General features: G+C 47.7%; 1 protein-coding gene across 2 annotated transcripts in view; it reads left to right on the forward strand.

Annotated features, from left to right (window-relative positions):
* The window catches only part of NOLC1 (nucleolar and coiled-body phosphoprotein 1), a 149,791-nt gene that overhangs the window by 13,075 nt on the left and 124,511 nt on the right, over positions 1-12,205 (forward strand). The window lies entirely within an intron of this gene.

Genomic DNA, 12,205 nt, shown 5'->3' on the forward strand with positions numbered 1-12,205 from the left:
GGATGAGTATGTTAACTATGGGTATAATTCCCTTAGTCCTTGGTCATTTTTTCCTATCTGTTCCCACAGACATAAATCCTCAAAACTGGAGCTCTAGGAGGTAAATGTGGTCTCTTTTTCATGATGTGCTTACTACTTCTTTCACGGTACTCCTGACTACAGCCTTATTAGCATTCTGCCACTGGCTATTATCAAGCTTAGTAAGGAGCCATTGTGATTGGACGATGAAGGTACTCTGGGGCTGATTTATTAAGCTCGGTGGAGTGATAAATTGTAAGGTGATAAATGACCAGCCAGTCAGCTCCTAACTGTCATTTTTCAAACCCAGCCTGTGACATGTTAGTTAGGATTTGATTGGCTGGTGCTTTATCACCTTCCACTTTATCACTTCACCGAGCTTAATAAATCTGCCCCTCTGTGTGCAGTGCATGGTCTCTGCCATGTGCACAAGCAGCACTGAGTCAGTAAAGCAATTTTATAGATTCAGGATGGTAAAAAGGGGTTGGAAACGGTCACCATACTGACGGTGGGAACCCTGCATTGAGATTGCCGGCGGGGGGGACGAGCGCAACGAAGCCCCTTGCGGGCTTGCCGCATGTTCTATCCCCACTCTATGGGTGTCCTGGACAGCCACGAGTGGGAGTAGTCCCTGTTAGTCGACATGCCGACTGTAGTGATTTTGAGGGGGTGGAATGTAGGTGCCGGTATTGTGACCGGCAGTCAGACATCCTGGTGAAAAGGTCACTTTTCTTATTACGGAAAATGGTTCTCCTGTGCTTACACTTTGTTACCTCAGTTGTCTATACCGGACATCAAAAATATCCCCATAAGAGAATAACAGTCCTTTATACCATCAATCCGTTTAGTGTACTTAACTAATAACATAGTGGAGGAAAAACTATCCTGCTGAAGGGGGGTCGGAAAAGAAATTTACACGGGAGTATTAGGTTTCAGCTTACCCTTTTCCTTGCTTTCCCCATGTAGGTGTATGTGATGTTAACTCGTTATGAGAATGATAGTGACTTAATCAAAGGTATATGCTGAAAGGTAGATTTTATTTTGAGCCAACCGCTGCATGGGCACTCTCTCTCCCGCCAGGGGAAACCACCCTTATATCTTGCAGTGGTAAATGGAAGCTGTGACTTATCCTCAGCTGCTTTATACACTGCCTCAGCAGTCACTTTGGCAATGCACACCATGGAGCATACCCTCCAACTGTACCTTTTGGGCAGGTACAGTACCTTTTTTTTTTTTTATGGTCTGTACCGGCCAAAAAGGGCTTTGTACCGATTCTTTCTCTCCAAATTTACATTGAAAGTATTGGAAGGGAGCTTGGCCACACTCCCTTTACCTGTGGCCACGCCCCCTTTCCTAATTTGTCTCATTTTTTTAATGTGTAAAATGTTGGAGGGTATGCATGCAGCAAATCCTACTAAACAATGTGTCCATGACATGTGCAGGGAGAGCTGCTGCTGCCAACTGACGAGAAACAAAATGCACAACAGTGACAGTAAATCCGCTTTGGCGGTCCACTTACACAAACATTTTATCTCTACCGCCGTTTGTCCTCTACAAATAAAATTGGAAGGAAACAGACAGCAGTAAGAGACTACGCAGGAAATGCAGAGAGGGAAAATAAAAAGATGCTGAAGTAGAAAGTTCCATCACTATGAGAGAGACAGGGATAGAGCAAGTGAGCAGCACTCAAATACAGGTGTCCTAAGGCAAGCTCGGGAAGGACCAAAACCTCCCCTGGAGCAGAAGATTAGACCAAACTGAATTATTATTATTATTATTTCTCTAACGTCCTAAGTGGATGCTGGGGACTCCGTCAGGACCATGGGATTTAGCGGCTCCGCAGGAGACAGGGCACAATAATAAAAGCTTTAGGATCAGGTGGTGTGCACTGGCTCCTCCCCCTATGACCCTCCTCCAAGCCTCGGTTAGATCTTTGTGCCCGGCCGAGAAGGGTGCAATCTAGGTGGCTCTCCTGAGCTGCTTAGAATAAAAGTTTAAGTTAGGTTTTTTATTTTCAGTGAGTCCTGCTGGCAACAGGCTCACTGCTACGAGGGACTTAGGGGAGAGAAGTAAACTCACCTGCGTGCAGGATGGATTTGCTTCTTAGGCTACTGGACACCATTAGCTCCAGAGGGAGTCGGAACACAGGTCTCACCCTGGGGTTCGTCCCGGAGCCGTGCCGCCGACCCCCCTTGCAGATGCCGAAGTTGAAGAGGTCCAGAGGTCCAGAAACAGGCGGCAGAAGACTTTCAGTCTTCATAAGGTAGCGCACAGCACTGCAGCTGTGCGCCATTGTTGTCAGCACACTTCATACCAGCGGTCACTGAGGGTGCAGGGCGCTGGGGGGGGCGCCCTGGGCAGCAATGTATTATACCTTTTTTATGGCTAAAATACATCACATATAGCCCTTGAGGCTATATGGATGTATTTAACCCCTGCCAGATCTCACAAACTCCGGGAGAAGAGCCCGCCGTTTTAGGGGGCGGGGCCTATTCTCCTCAGCACACGGCGCCATTTTCCTGCTCAGCTCTGCTGTGAGGAAGGCTCCCAGGCTCTCCCCTGCACTGCACTACAGAAACAGGGTTAAATCAGAGAGGGGGGGCACTTATTTGGCGATATGATTACATATGTGAAAATGCTATAAGGGAAAACACTTGTATAAGGGGTTGTCCCTGTATAATTATAGCGTTTTTGGTGTGTGCTGGCAAACTCTCCCTCTGTCTCCCCAAAGGGCTAGTGGGGTCCTGTCCTCTATCAGAGCATTCCCTGTGTGTGTGCTGTGTCGGTACGTGTGTGTCGACATGTAGGAGGACGATGTTGGTGAGGAGGCAGAGCAAATTGCCTGTAGTGGTGATGTCACTCTCTAGGGAGTCGACACCGGAATGGATGGCTTATTTAGGAATTACGTGATAATGTCAACACGATGCAAGGTCGGTTGACGACATGAGACGGCCGGCAAACAAATTAGTACCTGTCCAGGCGTCTCAGACACCGTCAGGGGCTTGTAAAAACGCCCATTTACCTCGGTCGACACAGACACGGACACTGACTTCAGTGTCGACGGTGAAGAAACAAACGTATTTTCCTTTAGGGCCACACGTTACATGTTAAGGGCAATGAAGGAGGTGTTACATATTTCTGATACTACAAGTACCACAAATAAGGGTATTATGTAGGGTGGGAATAATCTACTTGTAGTTTTTCCTGAATCAGATAAATTAAAGTGTGTGATGATACGTGGGTTTCCTCCGATAGAAAATTATTGGAGGTATACCCTTTCCCGCCAGAAGTGAGGGCGAGTTGGGAAACACACCTTAGAGTGGATAAGACGCTCACACGCTTATAAGAACAAGTGGCGTTACCGTCTCCAGATACGGCCGCCCTCAAAGAGCCAGCTGATAGGAAGCTGAAAAATATCCTAAAAAGTATATACACACATACTGGTGTTATACTACGACCAGCAATCGCCTCAGCCTGAATGTGCAGCGCTGGGGGGGCTTGGTCGGATTTCCTGACTGAAAATATTGATACCCTTGACAGGAACAATATTTTATTGACTATAGAGCATTTTAAGGATGCATTTCAATATATGCGAGATGCGCATTCTGGCATCAAGAGTAGATGTGATGTCCATATCTGCCAGACGATGTTTATAGACATGACAGTGGTCAGGTGATGCAGATTCCAGACGGCACATGGAAGTATTGCCGTATAAAGGGGCGGTCCATCGGACCTGGTGGCCATGGCAACAGCTGGAAAATCCACTTTTGTTACCCCAAGTCACATCTCAGCAAAAAAGGACACAGTCTTTTCAGTCTCAGTCCTTTCGTACCCATAAAGGCAGGCGGGCAAAAGGCCAGTCATATCTGCCCAGGGTTAGAGGAAAGGGAAGAAGACTGCAGCAGGCAGCCCATTCCCAGGAACAGAAGTCCTCCACAGCTTCTGCCAAGTCCGCAGCATGACGCTGGGGCCATACAAGCGGACTCAGGTGCGGTGGGGGGTCATCTCAAGAGTTTCAGCACGCAGTGGACTCACTCGCAAGTGGACTCCTGGATCCTACACGTAGTATCCCAGGTGTACAGTGGAAATTCGAGACGTCTTCCCCTCACAAGTTCCTGAAGTCTGCTTTACCAACGTCTCCCTCCGACAGGGAGGCAGTATTGGGAAAAAATTCACAGGCTGTATTCCCAGCAGGTGATAATCAAAGTACCCCTCCTACAACAAGGGAAGGGGTATTATTCCACACTATATTGTGGTACTGAAGCCAAACGGCTCTGTGAGATCTAAAAGATTTGAACAATTACATACAAGGGTTCAAATCAAGATGGAGTCACTCAGAGCAGTGATGGCGAACCAGGACGATATGGTGTCACTGGATATCAGAGACGCTTACCTACATGTCCAAATTTTGCCCTTCTCACCAAGGGTATCTCAGGTTCGTGGTACAGAACTCACTATCAGTTCAGACGCTGCCGTTTGGATTGTCCACGGCACCCCGGGTCTTTACCATGGTAATGGCCGAAATGATGATTCTTCCTAAAAGAAATATGGACGCTTTCCTGATAAGGGCAAGGTCCAGAGAACAGTTGGCGGTCGGAGTAGCACTATCTCAAGTAGTTCTACGACAGCACGAGTGGATTCTAAATATTCCAAAATCGCAGCTTTTTCCGACGACACGTCTAATGTTCCTAGGAATGATTCTGGACACAGTCCAGAAAAGGATGTTTTCTCCCGGAGAAGAAGGCCAGGGAGTTATCCGAGCTAGTCAGGAACCTCCTAAAACCAGGAAAAGTATCAGTGCATCATTGCACAAGGGTCCTGTGAAAAATGGTGGTTTCTTACAAAGCGATCCCATTCGGTAGATTTCACGCAAGAACTTTTCAGTGGAATCTGCTGGGAAAATGGTCCGGATCGCATCTTCAGATGCATCAGCGGATAACCCTGTCTCCAAGGACAAGGGTGTTTTCTTCTGCGGTGGCTGCAGAGTGCTCATCTATGAAAGGGCCGCAGATTCGACATTCAGGACCGGGTCCTGGTGACCACGGATGCCAGCCTGAGTGGCTGGGGAGCAGTCACACAAGGAAAAAATTTCCAGGGAGTGTGATCAAGTCTGGAGACTTCTCTCCACATAAATATACTGTAGCTAAGGGCAATTTACAAGGCTCTAAGCTTAGCAAGACCTCTGCTTCAAGGTCAGCCGGTATTGATCCAGTGGGACAACATCACGGCAGTCGCCCACGTAAACAGACAGGGCGGCACATGAAGCAGGAGGGAAATGGCAGAAACTGCAAGGATTCTTCGCTGGGCGAAAAATCATGTGATAACACTCTCAGCAGTGTTAATTCCGGGAGGGGAAAACTGGGAAGCAGACTTCCTCAGCAGGCATAACCTCCACCCGGGAGAGTGGGGACTTCAGCGGGAAGTCTTCCACATGATTGTAAACCATTGGGAAAAACCAAAGGTGGACATGTTGGCGTCCCGCCTGAACAAAAAACTAGACAAATATTGCGCCAGGTCAAGGGACCCTCAGGCAATAGCGGTGGACGCTCTGGTAACACTGTGGGTGTACCAGTCAGGGTATGTGTTCCCTCCTATGCATCTCATACCAAAAGTACTGAGAATCATAAGAAGGAGATGAGTAAGAACGATACTCGTGGTTCCGGATGGGTCAAGAAGGACTTGGTACCCGGAACTTCAAGAGATGCTCACGGAAGAACCGTGGCCTCTACCTTTAAGAAAGGACCTGCTCCAGCAGGGGCCTTGTCTGTTCCAAGACTTACCGCGGCTGCGTTTGACGGCATGGCAGTTGAACGCCGGATCCTGAAAGGGCATTCCAGATGAAGTCATCCCTACCCTGGTCGAAGCCAGGAAGGATGTAACCGCAAAACATTTTCACCGCATTTGGCGAAAATATGTTGCGTGGTGTGAGGCCAAGAAGGTCCCTACAGAGGAATTCCAACTAGGTCGTTCCTACATTTCCTGAAAACAGGACTGTCTATGGGCCTAAAATTAGGGTCCATTAAGGTTCAAATTTCGACCCTGTCGAATTTCTTCCAGAAAGAACTGGCTTCAGTGCCTGAAGTTCAGACGTTTGTAAAAGGGGTACTGCATATACAGCCTCCTTTTGTGCCCCCAGTGGCACCTTGGGATCTCAATGTTGTTTTGAGTTTCCTAAAGTCACATTGGTTTGATCCACTCACCACTGTGGAATTAAAATATTTCACATGGAAGGTGAAGATTCTATTAGCCCTGGCTTCAGCCAGGCGTGTGTCAGAATAGGCGGCTTTATCATATAAAAGCCCTTACTTAATTTTTCATTCTGACAGGGCAGAATTGAGGACTCGTCCTTAATTTCTCCTTAAGGTGTTTTCTGTTTTTCACATGAACCAACCTATTGTGGTACCTGCGGCTACTAGGGACTTGGAGGACTCCAAGTTACTTGACGTTGTCAGGGCCCTGAAAATATGTTTCCAGGACGACTGGAGTCAGAAAATCTGACTCGCTGTTTAGTCTGTATGCACCCAACAAGATGGGTGTTCCTGCTTCTAAACAGACGATTGCTCGCTGGATTTGTAGTACAATTCAGCTTGCACTTTCTGTGGCAGGCTTGCCACAGCCAAAATCAGTAAAAGCCCATTCCACAAGGAAGTGGGCTCATCTTGGGTGACTGCCCGAGGGGTCTCGCTTTACAACTTTGCCGAGCTGCTACTTGGTCAGGGGCACACCCTGACTGAGGAGGACCTGGAGTTCTCTCATTCGGTGCTGCAGAGTCATCCGCACTCTCCCGCCCGTTTGGGAGCTTTGGTATAATCCCCATGGTCCTGACGGAGTCTCCAGCATCCACTTAGGACGTTAGAGAAAATAAGAATTTACTTACCGATAATTCTATTTCTCGTAGTCCGTAGTGGATGCTGGGCGCCCATCCCAAGTGCGGATTGTCTGCAATACTTGTACATAGTTATTGTTACAAAAATCGGGTTATTCTTGTTGTGAGCCATCTTTTCAGAGGCTCCTTCGTTGTTATCATACTGTTAACTGGGTTCAGATCACAGGTTGTACGGTGTGATTGGTGTGGCTGGTATGAGTCTTACCCGGGATTCAATATCCTTCCTTATTATGCACGCTCGTCCGGGCACAGTATCCTAACTGAGGCTTGGAGGAGGGTCATAGGGGGAGGAGCCAGTGCACACCACCTGATCCTAAAGCTTTTATTATTGTGCCCTGTCTCCTGCGGAGCCGCTAAACCCCATGGTCCTGACGGAGTCCCCAGCATCCACTACGGACTACGAGAAATAGAATTATCGGTAAGTAAATTCTTATATTTTTTTTAATCATCCTTGTGTAACATACTTAACATGTTGCAGAATACCTCCATATTGAAGGCCTTCTGTTTTGCTTGTCTTGTGAAAGATTTGTTGGTTGTTGGTAATGCATTCAAGAAACCACAATTCACAAAATGCTTTACAATTACTATTTTTTTCAGTCTACAAATATCTTTTGATTCTCTTCTGTAATGGGAAAGAGCTCTCCTATTTTCTAAGGCTTATGATAACACTAAACTATTTTCTCTTTCATCCACTAGGGGACACTGGAGCTTCCTTAGACATTAGGGGTGTGAAGCTTGCAACCGGAGGTGTGGCACAATCTAAAATCAGTATTGTCTGCACAGCCGGCTCCTGCTCCTTCACATCCCTCCTCCCTCAGTTTTGAAAATTGTGCTAAGGAGGTAGCACATGGAGCTTTGAGCTCCTGACTAAACTTAAATTTTTTCTCTTTATTTCTTGATATGGACTGCGTCACCCTAATGAAAAGGGAGACAAAGCCACGAAATTGTGAGAGACAAAGATCCCTATTGAAGGGACCTGCATCTCTCGACCGGAAAATACAGATAACGAAGGAGCTGCGTCTCCCTAGGAAAAGGGAGACAAAGCCTGATATTACTGAGAGACTAAGATCCTTTTTAAAGGGATCTGCTTCTCTCACAGGAGATCCTCTTCACATCAGATCTGTGAGTACTGGTTGTTATAAGGGCCAGTTAGCGTAGGGTTTTTCTTTTCATTTAATTTCTTATTGATTTCTAATAAAGGCGCTGCGAGAGAAGGGCCACTACGGGACCTGATGAGAGCGGTCCCAGCGCGCACCGGCCAGCGGTATTATAATACCGCAGCACAACAGCGGGATCCCTTCAGCAGCGCAGATTTCCCTTGTTGCTAAGAGCGGCCCCAGCGCGCGCCGGCAAGGGGAATCACAATGCCGCAGGGCAGCACTAATGTGTGAGCGGCCGGGATCCCTTCAGCAGCGCTTGTTTCCCCTGTCACTATTCGAGAGGGGCGCCGCTACAGGTCCTGCTGAGAGCGGCCCCAGCACGCGCCGACCAGGGGGATCACGATGCCGCAGCACAGCACTAATGTGTGAGCGGCCGGGAACCCTTCAGCAACGCAGGTTTCCCCTGTCAGTGTTCAAGAGGGGCGCCGCTACAGGTACGGCTGAGAGCGGTCCCAGCGCGCGCAGGCCAGGGGGATCACAATGCCACTAATGTGTGAGCGGCCGTGATCCCTTCAGCAGCACAACTTTTCCCTGACAGTATTTGAGAGGGGCGCCGTTACGGGACCTGCTTAGAGTGGCCCCAGCGCGCGCCGGTCAGCGGAGTCACTATGCCACGCGGCTGAGCAAATACCCTCAGCCGCCGGAGGCAAGGAGTGGGGGAGTGACACTACATTAAAAGATTTGCACTACTGCTGCCAGGCATTGCAAGCCCAGATAGGTGCAAAGGGTGTCCTCATGTAGGCCAAACATTTACACATAAGAATAGGGGGTGCAGTGGGGCTCACCGAATGGAAATCCCTCTCCTCTATGAGGTGTTCAGAATTTTACAGTGGCGGACATCTTAAAATTCAGCAAAGGTGCCAAGGCACATTGGAGCCTCCCCCTATCAATACACAAGTAGACCCTACGTGTGCTAACAGCACCCTCTCCTGGTGAAAGGTTATAACTTTCTTTCTATAAAACTACATAGACTATGAGGATCTCCTGTGCTATAATGTGACTGTTTTATTTTCAATGGACTTCTGATACACAGATCCTACTGAAAATACAAGGAAGCAAGTGAGGCCAACTCTACCTTCGCAGCTGTGTCACAGTTGAAGTGTGAGGGTTGCATGCCGGCTGATGTATATGTGTGTGTGTGTGTGTATATGTATGTATATATATATATATATATATATATATATATATATATATATATATATATATATATATATATATATATATATATGTATATATATATGTATATATATATATATATATATATATATATATATATATATATATATATATATATATTATATTTATAATATTTTTATATATATATATATATATATATATATATGATATTTTTATATAATATTTTTATTTATTTTATTTTACATTTCTCTAACGTCCTAAGTGGATGCTGGGGACTCCGTCAGGACCATGGGGAATAGCGGCTCCGCAGGAGACAGGGCACAAAAAGTAAGCTTTTAGGATCACATGGTGTGTACTGGCTCCTCCCCCTATGACCCTCCTCCAAGCCTCAGTTAGGTTTTTGTGCCCGTCCGAGCAGGGTGCAATCTAGGTGGCTCTCCTAAAGAGCTGCTTAGAAAAAGTTTTTTAGGTTTTTTATTTTCAGTGAGTCCTGCTGGCAACAGGCTCACTGCATCGAGGGACTTAGGGGAGAGAATTTCAACTCACCTGCGTGCAGGATGGATTGGATTCTTAGGCTACTGGACACCATTAGCTCCAGAGGGAGTCGGAACACAGGTCTCACCCTGGGGTTCGTCCCGGAGCCGCGCCGCCGACCCCCCTTACAGATGCTGAAGATTGAAGGTCCGGAAACAGGCGGCAGAAGGCTCTTCAGTCTTCATGAAGGTAGCGCACAGCACTGCAGCTGTGCGCCATTGTTGTCACACACTTCACACCAGACGGTCACGGAGGGTGCAGGGCGCTGCTGGGGGCGCCCTGGGCAGCAATATATAATACCTTTTATGGCAAAAGAATACATCACATATAGCCATTAAGGCTATATGTATGTATTTAACCCATGCCAAATGTCTAAAACTCCGGGAGAAAAGCCCGCCGGAATAGGGGGCGGGGCTTATTCTCCTCAGCACACAGCGCCATTTTCCTGCTCAGCTCCGCTGTGAGGAAGGCTCCCAGGACTCTCCCCTGCACTGCACTACAGAAACAAAGTAAAACAGAGAGGGGGGGGCATATTTTGGCGATATTTTTATATATTTAAGCGGCTATAAGGAACAACACTTATATAGGGTTGTTCCCATATATATTATAGCGCTTGGGTGTGTGCTGGCAAACTCTCCCTCTGTCTCCCCAAAGGGCTAGTGGGGTCCTGTCTTCGATAAGAGCATTCCCTGTGTGTCTGCTGTGTGTCGGTACGTGTGTGTCGACATGTATGAGGACGATGTTGGCGTGGAGGCAGAGCAATTGCCGATAATGGTGATGTCACCCCCCAGGGAGTCGACACCGGAATGGATGGCTTTGTTTATGGAATTACGTGATAATGTCAGCACATTACAAAAATCAGTTGACGACATGAGACGGCCGGCAAACCAGTTAGTACCTGCCCAGGCGTCTCAGACACCGTCAGGGGCTGTAAAGCGCCCTTTACCTCAGTCGGTCGACACAGACACTGAATCTAGTGTCGACGGTGATGAAACAAACGTATTTTCAAGTAGGGCCACACGTTATATGATCACGGCAATGAAGGAGGCTTTGCATATCTCTGATACTACAAGTACCACAAAAAGGGGTATTATGTGGGGGGGTGAAAAAACTACCTGTAGTTTTTCCTGAATCAGAGGAATTAAATGATGTATGTGATGAAGCGTGGGTTAACCCAGATAGAAAAATGCTAATTTCAAAAAAGTTATTAGCATTATACCCTTTCCCGCCAGAGGTTAGGGCGCGCTGGGAAACACCCCCTAGGGTGGATAAGGCGCTCACACGCTTATCGAAACAAGTGGCGTTACCGTCTCCTGATACGGCCGCCCTCAAGGATCCAGCTGATAGGAGGCTGGAAACTACCCTGAAAAGTATATACACTCATACTGGTGTTATACTGCGACCAGCCATCGCCTCAGCCTGGATGTGCAGTGCTGGGGTCGTCTGGTTGGATTCCCTGACTGAAAATATTGATACCCTGGATAGGGACAGTATTTTATTGACTATAGAGCAATTAAAGGATGCTTTCCTTTATATGCGAGATGCGCAGAGAGATATTTGCACTCTGGCATCGAGAGTAAATGCGATGTCCATATCTGCCAGAAGGAGTTTATGGACGCGACAGTGGTCAGGTGATGCGGATTCCAAACGACATATGGAAGTATTGCCGTATAAAGGGGAGGAATTATTTGGCGTCGGTCTATCGGATCTGGTGGCTACGGCAACTGCCGGAAAATCCACTTTTTTACCTCAGACCCCCTCCCAACAGAAAAAGACACCGTCTTTTCAGCCGCAGTCCTTTCGTTCCTATAAGAACAAGCGGACAAAAGGACAGTCATATCTGCCTCGGGGCAGAGGAAGGGGTAAGAGAGGGCAGCAAGCAGCCCCTGCCCAGGAACAGAAGCCCTCCCAGGGTTCTGCAAAGCCCTCAGCATGACGCTGGGGCCTTACAAGCGGACTCAGGAACGGTGGGGGGTCGACTCAAGAATTTCAGCGCACAGTGGGCTTGCTCACAGGTGGACCCCTGGATTCTACAGGTAGTATCTCAGGGTTACAGGTTGGAATTCGAGAAGTCTCTCCCTCGCCGGTTCCTAAAGTCTGCTTTGCCAACGTCTCCCTCGGACAGGGCGACGGTATTGGAAGCCATTCACAAGCTGTTTGCTCAGCAGGTGATAGTCAAGGTACCCCTCCTACAACAGGGAAAGGGGTATTACTCCACGCTATTTGTGGTACCGAAGCCGGACGGCTCGGTAAGACCTATTCTAAATCTCAAATCTTTGAACCTGTACATACAAAAATTCAAGTTCAAGATGGAGTCACTCAGAGCAGTGATAGCGAATCTGGAAGAAGGGGACTTTATGGTGTCCCTGGACATAAAGGACGCATACCTGCATGTCCCAATTTGCCCTTCACATCAAGGGTACCTCAGGTTCGTGGTGCAAAACTGTCATTATCAGTTTCAGACGCTGCC

This window comes from Pseudophryne corroboree, chromosome 3 (genome assembly GCF_028390025.1).
Source record: "Pseudophryne corroboree isolate aPseCor3 chromosome 3, aPseCor3.hap2, whole genome shotgun sequence".
In the NCBI taxonomy this organism is placed as follows: Eukaryota; Metazoa; Chordata; class Amphibia; order Anura; family Myobatrachidae; genus Pseudophryne; species Pseudophryne corroboree.